The sequence below is a fragment of the Sabethes cyaneus genome, chromosome 3 (assembly GCF_943734655.1).
Source record: "Sabethes cyaneus chromosome 3, idSabCyanKW18_F2, whole genome shotgun sequence".
NCBI classification, from domain to species: Eukaryota; Metazoa; Arthropoda; class Insecta; order Diptera; family Culicidae; genus Sabethes; species Sabethes cyaneus.
Genome location: NC_071355.1, coordinates 50,418,276 through 50,433,951, shown reverse-complemented (window position 1 = coordinate 50,433,951; position 15,676 = coordinate 50,418,276).

The following is a 15,676-nucleotide window of genomic DNA, read 5'->3' as shown; positions in this document are numbered from 1 at the left end:
TGGCTTTTTGTTTTTTTTGTAGTTACTGTTTTGTTTATTTTTTCGTCGTTTTCATCATATTCTTATGTTATTTCCATTGTCTGCTCGTCCGTCGTTTTTTGACCTTCGTTTTTGACATTTTTTGTTGATTTTGTCGGCGGTTTTCTGGCGTTGTTTTTGTTGCTGTTTTGGCATGTTTTTGTCGTCTTTACTTCGTTGTTTGTTATCATCTTTTATCGTCTTTTGACGGTTTTTTCTTGTCTTTGGTTTCATTTTTGCAGTTTTTTCATCCTGTTTGTTATCAAGTCAACATAAGCTGTCTTTTAACCGGATTTTTGTCGTCTTTCTGTCGTATATTCGCCATCTCTTCGTTGTCCGCTGCATGTTGTAGCGCCTTTTTAAAGCATTTTAATCATTTTTTATCACTATTTTACCGTTTTTAGCGTCTCTTCATTGCCTTTTCGACATCTATTTATTGTCATTTAATCGTCTTGTTTTGTATTTTTTGACATTTTTTGCTGCTGCTTTGGCGTTTTTTCTGCGTCTTTTCATCGTATTTTGCCGTTTTTTTTTGTCTTTTTACATCGCCTTCTTTCTTCCTTTGCCTCTTCTTTTTTTCGTCATCTTATGGTAGTCTTTTCGATGCTTTTTTGCTGCCTTTTCGGTATCTTTTTTCATATTCGTCATCTTTTTCTCATCTCGCTGTCGGGTTTTTATTCTTGCTTTGTGCTATTTTTATCAACTTTTCTGTTGCAGTTTTGGTGTCTTTTCGTTGTGTTTTTAGTCGCCTTTCCTTTGTTTTTTGGTCAGCTTTTCATTGCCTTTTGGCGTCGTTTTACCGTAACAAGAACAACTGTTTTCGCTTGAAGGTAGAAAAGGATTTTAAAATTTTTTCGCACAACAGAAATTATATCGGGAACTATCAAAATGTAGGTACAAGAATGTTTCGCGTTTTGCCATACTCCAGGGAGGGAAAGACTGAAAAAGAGAAATACAGTAATGTCTCGATTTTGTCAGTTCCCGATTTTGTCTACCGTGCTGCGGGTAATTCCGCGCAGCACATTATTCCGCGCACTCATCCTAAAAATCGATTTTTCAACAGTAAATTTCACTAAAACATCATTAATAAGTATACTATCATGGTATACTATGGTCCTTTATTGATTTTGTTAAAAACTGACAACTTTTGCTTTGTTAGTCTGGCCAAACCAAAAGCTATTTCATTGCACGCTGACCAAAACGTGATTTCCGAATGTTTTCTTAGCGATTATTCTAAGCGGAGGTCTAAATTATCGTAAGGTTTTTTTCGCTCCAAAAAGTATTTTTTATGATGAATTTGTGCTACACAGGTACATAGATGTACATTTAACTGTTTTATGGAAATAGTTAGGAATAACTCGTTTTTCTGTTTGTTTTGTTTAAAGATTTGTTGTGAGCGGAATAAGGAGCAGATAAATTAGTGTTGCTTATAATTCCGCGCGGATGTAGCAGGATCGTATCGGGAAAAAACGGATGGCAGAATATGCATTACTCTTCAGAAAACTTTGTAGACACGTTAAAGAAAGTCAAATAAGGTCGTCCAGTACGGAAATCTTCGAAAATGTTCAAGATTTCGGTCAGAACCTTACGGAATGAAAAGCACCAAATGCAAGTGATCCAAAATCAGTGAACCAAAACGTGCGCACTAGAGTTTCGAGTAGAAAATCTTGGTTTTAGGTTTGTGAAAACTTTGTAAGAGTTTCTTGAGATTAAAAGATCTATCGTTTGGTGGAATTCAACTTTCGATTAATCCCCCTACAAGTGAAATAAAAAACTCATTTTTCTTCAGTATCAAAATAACACATTGATGTGTTCTGCGAAGTTTTAGAGCATATTATTATAAGAAATTTTGTTGAAGTCAGTAATCTTCTATCTCTTCAGTGAAGATAGAAAAATCCTATTTCTTATATATGAATCGTTAAAATCAATTGTTCTATTTTAGCTCTTTTTGTAGTTGTTGTATGATTTTTCCATGTTCTATAAAATTGTACAAATAGTAACAATACACAATTTTGCCAAAAATAGTATAACTCTATCGTTGCTTGTTTAGGAACTGTAAAACTTTTAATATAAAAAACACCCCAATTTTGACTCCGAATTACTCGACCACAGACAAACAGACATAACTCTTGGAAGAAAAATCAACAAAAATTATCGTACCTCACATTTAGCCTGAACACTAACTAGCACAATCTATGATCGACATTCCCAAATATCAAATAGCAACATGGGTATCCCTCGAAGTAGTAAGTATTTTTTATGGGGAATTCTCCTTCTTTCGTCAAAAAGCGCCACTTTGACCAAAACGGAGACATTCCCAACTAAGCCCAAATTTGAAATGGCGGTTTAATCGGTACGATGAATGGAAAACGAGTGTTATGTCTGTTTGTCTGTGACTCGACTATCGGCAGCCGGCAGCTAAGTAATCACATGAACTAAACACTATATGGAAAATGCTACAAAATCTAGAAGGTTTCATTCGTAACCGTCTGCCGATACATACATAGTAAATCGGGGTCGAAATTGGTTTTTTTAATATGGAAAATTCTACAACTCCTAAACAAGCAAAGATAGAGGTATACTATGTTTGGCAAAGTAGTGTATTTTTACTATTTGTACAACTTTGTAGAACATGAAAAAGTCATACAAGGACTACAAAAAGAGCTAAAACAGAGTAATTGAGTTTAAAGATTTTTTCAATCTTCGGATTTTGCTATTCGCTGAAGAGATAGAAGGTTACTGTCTTCAGCAAAATTTCTTATAATAATATGCTCTAAAACTTTGCAGAACACATCAATGTGTTATATGAAAAATGACGAAAAATAAATTTTTGTTTTACTTTTAGGGGAATTAATCAAAAGTTGAATTCCACCAAAGGATAGAGCTTTCAATTTTAAGCAACACTTGCAAAGGTTTCACAAACACTTTTCCTACTCAAAATTCAAGTGCGCAAGTTTTTTAGTTTTGGACCAAAGTAAAATGGCGTAATTTCTGGATCACAAACGAGAATAAAACTCTAAACTGTCGAGTTACGCTTAACGCGTTTAATACTTTTTCAACAATTGTAAATATGTGTGACAGAAAAATAAAGAAGCAAATTTTAGTGATCAATCTAATTATGGCTCGAGCCAACGATGCTGAAGCTAATTTTAAAATGCAGCGATCTTGTAATGTATCTACTGGCTAGAGGCTATCCGAGTAAATTTGTCCAAACATTTTAGCTTGGGCCATTTTCCGGCTTTTATGCAGTTTTAATCTATTAACGTTGATGAATGCAGTCCATTTCTTATTTAGTTGTTGCTATTTGTTATTATTAGCACTCTTTCTTATCATACTCCAAGATGTTATGTACATGCTTGTCTGTTTTGCTAAGTCTGTTTGTCTATGGTTCCAGTTCCTACCAGACGTCCGGACCTAAAATGTACTCGTTTCAATTTTAGACTAATTTTGCCTATGGGTTTTTTTAATCTTTGTGTCTGTGTTTATTACGATAAAAATATAGTGAGCGGAATTATGTACGTGTCTGAGCGGAATTATAATCAAGTCATAAATTAGTGCGCGGAATTATGTGCACTGACACGTAACCGGCTGAAGCATTTTTTTCTTGTTTATTGTAACTTTAGACCAACTGTCATATTTTTCTCATAAAAAGGACTAAAAATCCTATCCGATGGTGCAGTTATGGTTATTCTAACTCACCATTTGATTTTTTTACACAGATCATAACATTGTCTGCGCCTTAAGTGCGCGGAATTACCAGCAGTCACGGTACTCCCGATTTTATCAGCTTTTTATCCCGATTTTGTCATCCTAGAAATTGTATTTTACTTTTGTGCTTTTAAACTTGTTTTATAAAACTTTTCAGTCTGCATGAAACTGCACTCAAGTCGCTTTTTACGCGAAGGATACGTTCCGCGTAAATCAAAATTGCGTAAAAAAAACGCGTAAATTGCGAAATTCGCGTAAAAAACCGCGTAAAAAGCGACTTCAGTGGATTCCCTGGGGAGAGTTTTAGAATAAAATGATGCCTTTTTTGCGCGTAATCAGGGGTCAAAATTAGGGTATTTTTTTAATAAAAGTTATACAATTCCTAAACAAGCAAAGATAGAAGTATACTATATTCAGCATTGTTGTGTATTTTCACTATTTGTACAACTTTGTAAAACTTGAAAAAGTCATACAACAACTACAAAAACAGCTAAAGTAGAAAAACTTATTTTAACGATTTTTCATATACATGAGAAATTCTATCTTCTATCTTTACTAGAAGGTTAATGTCTTCAGCAAAATTTCTTGTAAAAATCTATACCTATAAAGAAGGATTTCTGTCTGTCTGTCTGTCTGTCTGTCCGTATGTTCCTTATAGAATCGAAAACTTCTGAACCAATCGGTATGAAAATATGCATGTAGAGGTTTTTTGGGGCCAGGAAAGGTTTTAGTGATGGTTAGAAACTCCTCCCCCCACTAAGAGGGGGGGCTCCCATACAAATGAAACACAAATTTCTGCATAACTCGACAACTAATCAAGCAAATAGAACAAAATTTGGCATGTGGGTATTTTCGGTGACAAAAATTTATTCTATGGTAAATTGAGACCCCTCCCCTCTTTATTAGGGGAATTATAACTCCTCTCCTCTTTAAAAGGGGGGCTTCCATACAAATTTCCTCATAACTCGAGAACTAATCAAGCAAATGGAACCAAATTTGGCATGTGAAGGTTTTCGAGGGCAAGAATATTTTCTATAGTAAATTAGGACCCCTCCCCACTTTAAGAGGGGGGGCTCCTGTACCAAAGAAACACAATTTTCCTCATAACTCGAGAAGTAATTAAGCAAATGGAACCAAATTTGGCATGTGGGTGTTTTTGGAGACAAAAATTTTTTCTATGATGAATATGGACCCCTCCCCGTTTTAGGAGGGGGGGATCCTATACACATGAAATACAAATTTCCTCATAACTGAAGAACTAATCAAGCAAATGGAACAAAATTTGGCACGTGAAAGTTTTCGAGGGCAAGAATATTTTCTATGGTGAATATGGACCCCTCCCCACTTTAAAAGGGGGGGCTCCTATACAAACGAAATACGAATTTCCTCATAACTCGAGAACTAATCAAGCAAATGGAACCAAATTTGACACATGGGTGGTTTTGGAGACAAAAAATTTTTTTATGATGAACTGGGACCCCTCCTCACTTTAGGAGGGGGGGGGGGCTCCTATACAAATGAAATACAAATTTCCTCATAACTCGAGAGCTAATCAAGCAAATGAAACCAAATTTGGCATGTGAAAGTTTTCGAGGGGAAGAATATTTTCTATAGTGAATTAGATCCCCTCTCAACTTTAAGAGGGGGGGCTCCTATACAAACGAAATACAAATTTCCTCATAACTCGAGAGCTAATCAAGCAAATGAAACCAAATTTGGCATGTGAAAGTTTTCGAGGGGAAGAATATTTTCTATAGTGAATTAGATCCCCTCTCAACTTTAAGAGGGGGGGCTCCTATACAAATGAAATACAAATTTCCTCATAACTCGAGAGCTAATCAAGCAAATGAAACCAAATTTGGCATGTGAAAGTTTTCGAGGGGAAGAATATTTTCTATAGTGAATTAGATCCCCTCTCAACTTTAAGAGGGGGGGCTCCTATACAAACGAAATACAAATTTCCTCATAACTCGAGAACTAATCAAGCAAATGGAACCAAATTTGGCACGTGGGGGTTTTTGGAGACAAAAATTTTGTCTATGATGAATTGGGACACCTATCCACTTTAGAAGGGGGGGCTCCTATACAAATGAAATTCAAATTTCCTCATAACTCGAGAACTAATCAAGCAAATAGAACCAAATTTGGCATGTGGAGGTTTCTGGAGGCAAAAATATTTTCTATGGTGAATTAGGACCCCTCCCAACTTTAAGAGGGGGTGCTTCTACACAAATAAAATACAAATTTCCTCATAATTCGAGAACTAATCAAGCAAATGGAACCATATTTGGCATGTGGGTGTTTTTGGAGGCAACCATTTTTTCTATGATGAATTAGGACCCCTTACCTTCTTAAGAGGGGGGCTCTCATACAAACGAAATACAAATTTCCTCATAACTCTAGAACTAATCAAGCAAATGGAACCAAATTTATCGTGTGGGTGTTTTTGTAGGCAAGAATATTTTCTATGGATTTCCCCACTTTAAGAGGGGGGGGGGCTCCTATACAAATGAAAAACAAATTTCCTCATAACTCGAGAACTGATCAAGCAAATGGAACCAAATTTGACATGTAAGTGGGTTTGGACGCAAGATTTTTTTCTATGGTGAATTGAGACCCCTCTCTTCTTTAGAAAGCGAGTTATGGCCCATCTCCCCTTTAAGAGGGTGGGCTTCCATACAAATGAAATGCAAATTTCCTCTTATCTCGAGAACTAATCAATCAAATGGAACCAAATTTGGCATGTGGGAGTTTTAGATGGCAGAAATTTTTTCTATGGTGAATTACGACCCCTTCCCCTTTTAAGAGGGGAGCTCCCATACAAATGAAATTCAAATTTCCTTATAACTTGAGAACTAATCAAGAAAATGGAACCAAATTTGGCATGTGGGAGATTTTGGAGTCTTGAATTTATTTTACGATAGTTAGAGACCTCTCACCCCTGTGGTAGGGGGATATGGACTCTCATACAAATAAAACAGAAATTTTTGCGAAACTCAAAAACTAATCAAACTCGAGAAATTCGAGACTCTTCCATAAAACATTAGTCAATACAAGACCACAAAAACTATCTATAGTAACACTAGATCATCCAGGACGAGACGGTCGCGAGTGTTGCCGCTGACCCGCCGTCGGAAGCGCCGCCCACTGGGGGGCTTGCAAAACTCGAGATTGTGACAAAGATCATCCGAGATTCATGATTTATGTACAACACAGGTTAATTTGTGGCAATACGAAGTTTGTCGGGTCAGCTAGTATACTATAAAACTTTGCTGAACACATCAATGTGCTAAATTGAAACTGAAGAAAAATGAAATTTGTATTCCACTTTTTGGGGGATTAATTAAAATTTGAATTCCGCTAGACGATTTTTGTTGTTGGAAGATTTGACCACTGCGACCATTATTTTGATCTATTGTGGCTTTTAATTTTAAGAAACTCTTCCAAATATTCCATAAATCTAAAATCAAGTTTTCCCGCTCAAAACTCTGATGCGCACCAAAAAAGGTTCTGGGCAGTGTACTGTGCCCGGTTGATTAGATTGCGTTGAGCTTTCGAATGATCAATCGAGGGTTAACATTTAATCAGTTTTGTTAGTTTCCCCATTTAGTCAGCCCAAAATTCAACATGGGGCTGACAAAATCGGAACATTACTGTATTATGCTATCAACGCATAAAATCGTGAAAGGTTTATCTACCGTTGAAGTGAAAGATGCGTGTTCATATTGATAGTATCGTAGCATTACAGTAAATCTTCTCTTTTTAATTCGCTACTCATTAGAGTAGTAACCCTCTTTACTATTCTGTTCGCTTCTTACTTTCAGAAGAATTCATGAAGAAACTTTCATTAATATTCACTTCTATGTAGCGTACCCGTGAGTCTTGTAACTGAAAGAAATATTCAACTGTTTCTGTGAAGTTTGTAAAATTTCGTAGGACGAGCACTTGATTCGTAGGTCCGTAGAAAGTTCCTAAATCCGTAGAACTCCGGATAGATCCGCAAGATAGTATCAGAAGGGCCTGTGCTGCTGCGGATCAAATTTTCACACCTCGACTCATCCATCCTCCAGAAATTTTGACAGTACAACGTGCCCACGCATAATATGTTCGTGAATTACAAGGCAGTATACGATACAGTCGAGCGTAAATAGCTATAGCAGATACGAGAACGGTATTCCGTACAAACTGACGCGGTTGATGAGAGTTATCCTGCGGCAAGTGATGTGCTATATGTGTGTTTCGTTGGCACTCTCGAGTTCTTTGGAATCGCGCAGAGGGTTGCAGCAAGAGGATGGACTGCCCTGTATGTTATTTAATATCGCTATGGAAGGTTTGGTTTGGGCATCGAAACGAGAGGAACGTTCTTCTGCAGAGGTAACCAACTTTTACGTAGGGGAAGGGCGGTAAAGACGGACACCTTAAGGTAAAGACTCAATATCTACTCAAATATAACTGTATTGATCCCAATTTTCGTATAAACTGAACCTTTAAGTCTCTGTCTAATAAAGTTACAACGTGTGCTGGAAAATTTCTTCCAAAATTTATGCATTTTTTAATATTATAAACATCATGTATAAATCAGAGTTTCTGCGCATGGGCGGGAAAGACGGACACTTGATATGGGAAAGACGGACACTTGCAAAAAGGTGCCACGCGTCGTTGAATTATCAGTATTAAGAAAGATTAACATATTTCATAATGTATTTAGGAAAGAATTGGTTTGGGAAACCCCCTTCCCGATCCCCCCTTTGAGCGAGAAAATAGAATGGTTCCCTTCAATATTTTAATTGGTGACGAATTAATCGTTTCTAAAAGTTGGCTCATTCCAACTGTTATATGACTTCTGGTTACTTTTACATATATAATATGAAAGTATTTGCAATGTTAAATCGTTGTTGGGCGTTGTTGTGAACCCATTTTGTTCAAAATCTGTGTGTCCGTCTTTCCCTACCGTTGGGTGTCCGTCTTTCCCGACTTGGATACAATTTTTTCAAACTTCAATAACTTTTTACTGAATATTCAAAAATTCACTAGGTTTCCAATGGATATTCAGTGAAAGATCAAACTAACGCAATGTCGTCGGTTTAGCATGAACATGTTGTTTTTTAACGATTTACCAGCTATTTTCTTCACGCACAAAATTACATCGGTTAGCGTATATACGCATTTTTTCTTTGTTTTGCTTAATAATTTGTCAGTTACGCTGCTAAAAATCGGCAGTTTATTTCAAAAGTGTTAATTCAATCTATAGAAACATTTCCCATCATTGATTTGCTTCAAAAAATTATTGTTTATGAAATATGACAAGTGTCCGTCTTTCCCGCAGTGTCCGTCTTTACCGCCCTTCCCCTATATCGTAAATTAGTTGATTTTTTCGATGAAGCTGCTGACGACGACAACGAGGATCGAAGCCCCCTCCCTCCCCCCGTCGCTACGCCCGTAGTTTAAAACCGTATAAAGAACGTAAAGAGGTAAAGAGCGAACACGGAACCATTGTAACACAGTAAATTTACTATCAATTCTGTTGTATTATCCAAACCAAATTTGTTGAGCAGTTTTATACATATATTAAAGGTAAATTTGTTGAGCGACTAAAAACTTTGAAAAAGTCTTTTTTTTAATTTCATATTTGGATTCTACAAACTTTTCCGCTTATTTTAATTCTAATTTTGTAATGATCCGGCCACGGGAAGTCGATAAAAAGTGATTATACACATAAGTATTCCAGTACCGCGCGGTACAAACTCGTCGTAACAAAACACCGCTCCTGTAAAAATACGATTTTCCAACTTTATGTACCTTTTTCTTGAAAACTAATTAACGTATTGGAACAAACTTTATCATGTTTTGTTAGAAGACGTTTGAAAAAGACTTTTATAACTTTTGAGTTTTGTAAACAAAACACAGCTCGAGAAAAAAGAGAAAGACGAAACGGAAAAATGAGATTTTGTTTTCTTTTTTGTTATTTTTTTCTGGTTGAATATATGTACAAAGCTTAAAAGTTATAAAAGTCTTCTCCATACTTCTATGTAGTTAACACCAATAATATCTGCTCTATTTTAAAATTACTTTAATTCGTAATCTCCATTAGGGTCGTCCCAGAACTTCCTCAGCACGCCTCACTTCACTACCGCGCTTGAATGTTCAAAAACGCATAACGACGCCAGCTGGTTATGCATAGTTGTGCTTCTCCTACTTGCTGGCAAAGATTTACCTTGAAGATAAACCAGAGAGCAAACTTACGGAAATCTTTTTCTTATCTTCTATCTAGGTATAAAAGACCCACAGCACAGCGGTTTAACTTGTCGTACCAGCGAAATTGTATTCATACCAGCATATTTCAAAAACTCGAAAGTTGTTTTACACTGGAAGTCAGACACGACAGCTCCTTTTTTCGATGCAACTGATTAGAGGGAAGTACTTAGTTTTAAAAAAGTTTTCTTTTTTACCTTTGCTAGCTGGTGGCTAGGAATGTACGTCTGTTCAGTACAAGCGTACCGTGATAGCCCTGATGGTTGGGCGGCTCCGGCACCAGTGAAGAATCAGTCGTCATGGAATTGCTTGCAGCTAAAAGCTGCTGTGCTACCTTGAAAGAACTGCATCCGACTGCATTTTATGGGACGAACGGAAGGAAGAAAGTTGTGGTGCGGCCATTGGAACGTGTCGGAAGGTGACCAACATAGACATCGACCACTTCCAGCGATTCTGATAGTGTGCCATGTGATACGATGCGACGATGCCTCAGCACAACGTTCGACAGACAATCGTCTCACGTACCGGTGCTACTATACAACATGCACTTGCTGCCGTCAGGAGACCTTCGAGCAAAGCTTCTTGGGTCCACCTTTACCATGTTTGATAGTTGGAAGCAGCAAAAAAAAATTGTTCAGAACGAATTTGGCTCGTGCTGGAGCAGGGATTTTGATCCTTTCTTGTACTTCCTCTTTCTAATGCCAAAAGTATATTCGAGTTCTTGTCTAGTGTCAGTTTCAGCTAACTAATCACAATTGCAATCAGTTAGTGTGAAAGGGGAAAAGGTCTTAACTAGTTATGATTTGTTCTAACTGAACGCTTGGGTAAGTTTTTCGAATTCTGTCACACTACGCTACCTCAACATATTTTCTTGTGGTTCACAAATTAATTAAATTGCAATTCTGGTGATTCTATCAAAGAAAAACTTTCACATAGATTGCTTTCCATACTTTCAAACTTTGCAATCTGTACCGAAATCAATTCTATCAAACATATTTATGCGCTTCAATATTTATGAGGCTTCACTTCACCAGCGCCAGCGAGAAAACCTTTCGATAATCGAATCAGGAAAATAAAACGACGGTAGCTAAAACTAGGGCAGCACAAATCCTGCAAAACAAGCTCCCTTCCTCCATTACCATCAGAATGCGAAAAAGAAGCAGATTTATATAACGAAATCCAGTACCGGCCGGTCATCATTTCGCTGGTCTGCTGTAACCAATAATGCAAGATGAGTACTAGGTAGTGGTCGGCCTTGTCGCTCGCTGGTTGGTTGGTTTTCTCAAGCGGCAAACCGGTCAGGAAACTTCACCGTTGCGGTGGAATCGATATTTCTTTTTGAGTTATCCACTGGTTCGACGAAAGTAGAATGTATACCAACCAGGCAGCCAGCGTGATAAGGGATACCAATAAGGATGCGGTATCGCCTCCTCACCGCACTGGTGAGCTCGCTGTGACAGCATCAACCGTGCTTGACTGCCCACCAGCGCTCGACGCCGACGACGACGACGACGATGCAGTCAAGTCCTATTCAACCGACCGAATCGCCCAACCGTAGCTGACATTCGCAGGATAGGTTTGTCGCACCCGGTTGAAGGATGAAACAAACGGATGTCAACTTTTATCGATTGAAGGATGTTGACGATCTGATATTAATGCGTTGTGAACTGCAAGCCGGTTTGAGATGGGGATTGGATCATATTTGGATTGGACAGGTCGGCAGTTTGACGTCCTAAAATTAGATGTCGTTGTTTCCAGGTTTTTGCGTACGAATAAACAGATAACGAATAAAGGGATGTCAAAAGCACAAAGATTGCGAGCATATCGAATAATGTTCTATAATGACGTAAGATAATTGAAAACAGGAGTATATCTTTACAATCTGTTTTTGATATTTGACCCTTTGAAATTTAATTCTTCGCAGTACATAGTACAATTTCAGAGCTGAACTCTTCATTACCATAAACAAGCACTTTCACTGAAACTTGTATCTTTGCAATGAAGACTTCCAAATGAAAGATGGTTGTCCGCTCAGTTTAGCATATACAAATAGAATTAGGGCTCGTACCTTGACGAATCTGTATCTAAAAAAAAATCGCCGTTGGCCATCGAGCCTCAATGTTACAGTCTTCCCACTCAACAATTTGTACGATTCATCCGTTTTTTTATTTCCAGCATCCCTCAGTGTCCCTATCATCACCAATTTGTTCCAGTTTGCCGTTCAAACGCCTTCATTCGTACATTCTGATCAGCAACTTCAGATCCGATCGAATGAGAGAATACTGCCAGCAGCCCGTCTGTCAAATCCATTTCACGCAAAAACAAAATCGTAAAAAAAGGTGTATTCGGTCATACTTCAAATGCTTGTAGTACCTCTTTCCTGCATTTGTTTATTCGTAAAGAGGATATGGTCGAAATGATATATGTAAGTATAGGTACGTATATTGTTTATATTGTCAAAGAAATACTATTGTAGCTTTAAACAAATCATGCGCTGTTTTTTATTCTAAACCGTTATGTGTACGGGAAATTTACCCCAGCGAAATGAAATGCTTTTAACTTTTTCATTTATTGACCGATTTGGGATCTTAACTCGTAAAAAGTTTTAGCATGTAGGACCGGAACAGCCTTGCCTCTTCGTCTGGTTCCTGCACATCCGGATCTCCGGGGCCATGTTCCAGATCTTAGACAAATTTGTACAATACAATCTATTTATATAATCTATTTATATAAGAAGCTTACGTCTGTACCGAAAACCAGGTCCCTGACAGGACGTCATGCTTTCGTAGTAATGGGTTGTATTCTCAGTCACCTCACTGGTCGACTGCAGGATTGCACGATTGCTCAACTGGTTGACTAGACTGCTCGACTGGACTGGTCGATTAGACTGCTCGATTTGATTGCTTGACTGGACTGCTTAACTGAACTGCTCGACTGAACTGTTTGATTCGACTGTTCGACTCAACTGGTTGATTGGACAAATCTATTTGACTGCTTGACCGAACAGCTCGATTTAACTACTCGATACGACTGCTTGACACATTTGCTTGACTTACTACTCGACCCGACTCCTCGACTTAACTGCACGATTGAACTGCTCGACTCAACTGTTCGATTCGACTGCTTGATTCAACTGCTCGACTGGACTGCTCGACTCAACTGCTCAATTCGACTGCTCGAATGAACTGCTTGACTCAACTACTCGATTGGACTATTCGAATCGGCTGCTCGACTCAACTGCTCAACCCGTCTGTTCGATTGCTAAACTACTCGATTTGATTGCCCGACTCAACTGACAGCTTGATTCAACAGCTCGACTAGACTGCTCGACTTAGTCACTCAACCGGACTGCTCGACTCAACTGCTTGACTTAAACGTTTGATTCGACAGCTCGACTTAACTGCTCGATTCAACTGCTCTACTGGACTACTCGACTGAACTGCTTGATTAAACTGCTCGACTGGACTGCTCGATTTAACTGCTCGACTCGACCACTCGATTCAACTGCTCGATTCGATTTCTTGACCCAACTGCTCGCCTCAACTGCTCGCCTCAACTGCTCGACTCGACTGCTCGATCGGATTGCTTGACTGAACAGATTGGTTTAACTGCTCGACTAGACTGCTCGATTTGACTGCTCGACTCGCCTGCTCAACTCGATTGCTTGTTGCGATATCATATGGTCGGCGTTAAAGCAGACCGGACCAAGTAACATGATTTAAAAAAATGAGTTAATGATAGCAAACGATCAACAATTTTCTTAACAACATTTTACTCTAATCAGACTACATAAATGTTGTAAACAGCCAGAAGGTTTTAATCAGTTAAAAAAATCCAATACGACCATAGAAACTATTTGTTTCAGTTTCCGGCTATGACTCTTTTATGTACAACATCTTAGAACTAGGGTATGTTGTTGCTTCGTCGTAATTGCCTATTCTGTCCTATCCAACACAAATTATTAAAAATATCAGCGATTTTTATGACACACAATGCAAAATTAGTTATTTCCTAATGATTTAGTTTATTGCCTCTCATACGCGATCAATCAAAATGAGCTGAGATCTATTTAAATGCTTTTTTTCATTAAAGAATTCCTAGAAGTCAAATTTCCAACGTTTTTTCGTGTGACGAAGAAGAAAATGTCGACTGATCGAAAAAGTGAAAATAACTCACGCAACGCATTGTTGTTATTCTGCAGCCGGGAAAACTTGCATAACCTACAGAAATTTTGCAGAATAACATTTGTCATGCTGTCCTGCACAAATACATGCGCGCTAGGTTCGTAAACATTATTGTGATTTTTAGTTCGGACGATGAAAAAATTTGATGGACGGATTTTAAAACGGTACGACGAATTTAAGATATAAAGTCAGTTGAGTAATTTCAATCAAATGCTTTATTATTCGCGTTTCAGTGAATTCAAAGGGCACGGATCGGAAGGTAAGTGTGTTTGAGTCAAATCAGCAGCAGAGCTTTTGGAGTATTCATTAAATCCACCTAAGAAATGATGAAAATTAGAGTGGCTTTCCTTACTACGATGGGAATTATAAATAAACCCTATATTATGCAATATAAGAACTCAAAGAACTAATACAAAGATTAAACATCTTCGCCTCTGGCCAATGAAATGTATCCGCAGTTTTCTGAATTCTGAACAGACATTTATGTTTTCCGGATCGTAAGATTCGAGCTCAACTAGTTGTCAATAAAACCAAACAATATTGGTATCAAAATTCATGAAACCATCCTGAAATTGATTTTTATGCATTTCGAGTCCGTTTAACGTGTAGTATTCTGAATGGTCGCTCCAGAGCAGGTTCCTGTGGGGCCCTATGAGGCCACTAACATGTTTGGATAGACACCCTAGCAATACCTAGGGGGAAGTCCTGTATGGCTGAACAGGCCTCTATGTCCGGACACTAGAGATTTCTCAAAAACTAAAAATGATCAAATTTTTTGGAAAGAATGGAACAATAGTACTTTAATGGTACTATTGTCCGATTCTTTCCAAATAATTTTATTATTTCTTGTTTTTGAGAAATCGCTAGAGGCCTGTCCGGCCATGCAGGACTTACCCGTATGTCAAAATTCAAGAAATCCCTCAAGGAATTGACTTTTTTTTCATTTCGAGTCCATTTGATGAGTTGTCCCCAGAATAGCCGCTCCGGAGTAGATCCTCGTGGGATCTTATGAGGCCACTAACATGTGTGAATTCTAAAAAACTCCATCACGCACAGCTCTAGGCGGACTTTATCACCAGGAATTTGTCGGATTATCGACTGACCTCATGAGTCATACTCTATAGACTTATTTATTGTAGTAAAATATTTAAGAACGGAAGTTAATTGTTGTTAGTGTTTGTGTAATCTGTATCTCAAACTGATCTAGAGATAAATCTCAGTAAAGTGATATTTCCCATGTGGCAAAATTGTTTACACATGCTTGGATAGGAACGTTAGCAATATATATCCCAAAATTCATGAAATCACTCCAGGAATTGATTTTTATCCATTTCAAATAGATATGACGTGTAGTCCCAGGAATGGCTATTCCGGAGTAAATTTCCGAGGGGCCCGATATGGTCACTAACTTGCTTGATATGAAAAGAAACTTCGGGTCAAAATTCATGAAATCACTCCAGAAGTTGAATTTTATACCAGAGACAGACATACAATTGTACCAGCGTTGTACCTGT